General features: G+C 35.8%; 1 non-coding gene across 1 annotated transcript; it reads left to right on the plus strand.

The window, feature by feature from the left end:
* The first annotated feature begins 1,112 nt into the window (after window positions 1-1,112).
* Window positions 1,113-1,219, plus strand: LOC121216709 (small nucleolar RNA R71). Its single transcript, XR_005912887.1, has one exon. It is a non-coding gene; the product is annotated as a small nucleolar RNA R71 (small nucleolar RNA).
* The last annotated feature ends 321 nt before the right edge of the window (window positions 1,220-1,540 follow it).

Below are 1,540 nucleotides of genomic sequence, written 5' to 3' on the forward strand. Positions count from 1 at the left end.
GAAGAAGATGGACCAATTTTGGCTCTATTTTCCCTTTTTAATTCTTTTAATTGCTAAATGACCAAAATGCCCTTAAAGGCTTTTCTTTCAAATTTGTCCTATTCTTGCCCATTTTTGTCCAAACTTAAATATAATGGTCTAATTGCTAAATAAGGACCTCCAATTTAAGAACCCATTTCAATTAAATCCCCTTTATTGTCTAGAACACACATTTTGCTAATTTTACAATTTAGTCCTAATTATCAAATTAGGCACTTATACATAAAATTTCTTCACGAAATTTTCACACAATTATTCAATCAATGAATAAACCTTAAAAATTAATTGGAATAAATTTTGTTTGACCTTGGATTCATGGTTTCGCAACCATTATTTTGTTTAGGCCCCATTTCAGGATGTTACATCCTTACGGTCTATTTCGAAGCTCTGTAGCTAACTGACCTACTTGGTTCTCCAAATTTTTAGTTTTGCTTCTTGAATTTGGATTAAGGCGTCATTCTTCACCATGTACGCCTTAAAAAAATTCTCCAAATTATTGGACGGTTCATCTTGTGGTTGTTTCTGAACTTGTTGATTAAACCCTTGGGGTTAATTTGATCTATGTTGCATGTAGTTGTTGTTCGGTCCTCCCCCTTGGTTACTACAAGAAAAGTTTGGATGGTTTTGCCAGGAATGATTATAGAATTTGGATCGTGTTCCTTGTCCACTTCTATTCTGGTATTGATCCCCTACGTAGTAAACAAACTTGGAATTTGATGGACAATTGACCATCCCTAGAATATACATAGGAAATAACATGAAAGTGACTCTGTGGCTAAGCTGCAGCATGATTTAAACCATTAGTAGTAAACTATTTCAATATTGAAAAGATAGAAGATACCTAATCTAAGAGTGAAGTGAGGGCATCTACTTCATGCACTTCGGCTACTCGTCTTCCTAAAGCTGCTCAAATTTTTGGCAATTCATAGTTGTAACTGGATATTCTCTCGATGATTTCATAAGCCTCATTATAAGACTTTGATAAAAGAGCCCTATTTTTAGAAGCATCTACCACCAACCTTTTGTGTGCATTGGGACCATTATAAAATGTCTCCAACTGGATGCAATATAGAATACCGTGGTGAGGGTATATATGAAGTAACTCCTTGAATCTTTCCTATGCCTTGTATAAGGATTCATCATCCATTTGTTGAAAAGTGGTGATCTCATTTCATAGCTTAGCATTTTTGCAAGGTGGGAAACACTTTACCAGAAAGCGTTCAGCTAATTCTTGCCAATTAAAAATTGAATGTGGTGGCAATGAATTAAGCCATGCTTACGCTCAATCTCAAAACGAGTATGGAAGCAACTTCAACCTCAATGTGTCTTCAGTTACACCAGCTATCTTGAAGGAATCATTCACCTCCATGAACAATCGAAGGTGAAGGTGTGGATCTTCTGTGGGCATTCCACTAAACTAACCATTGTTTGAAGCATTTGAAACATCATATGCTTTAATTCAAACTGTGGTACCTCGATCTATGGTCTCCTAACTCCCAGA

This window comes from Gossypium hirsutum, chromosome A02 (genome assembly GCF_007990345.1).
Source record: "Gossypium hirsutum isolate 1008001.06 chromosome A02, Gossypium_hirsutum_v2.1, whole genome shotgun sequence".
Lineage (NCBI taxonomy): Eukaryota > Viridiplantae > Streptophyta > Magnoliopsida > Malvales > Malvaceae > Gossypium > Gossypium hirsutum.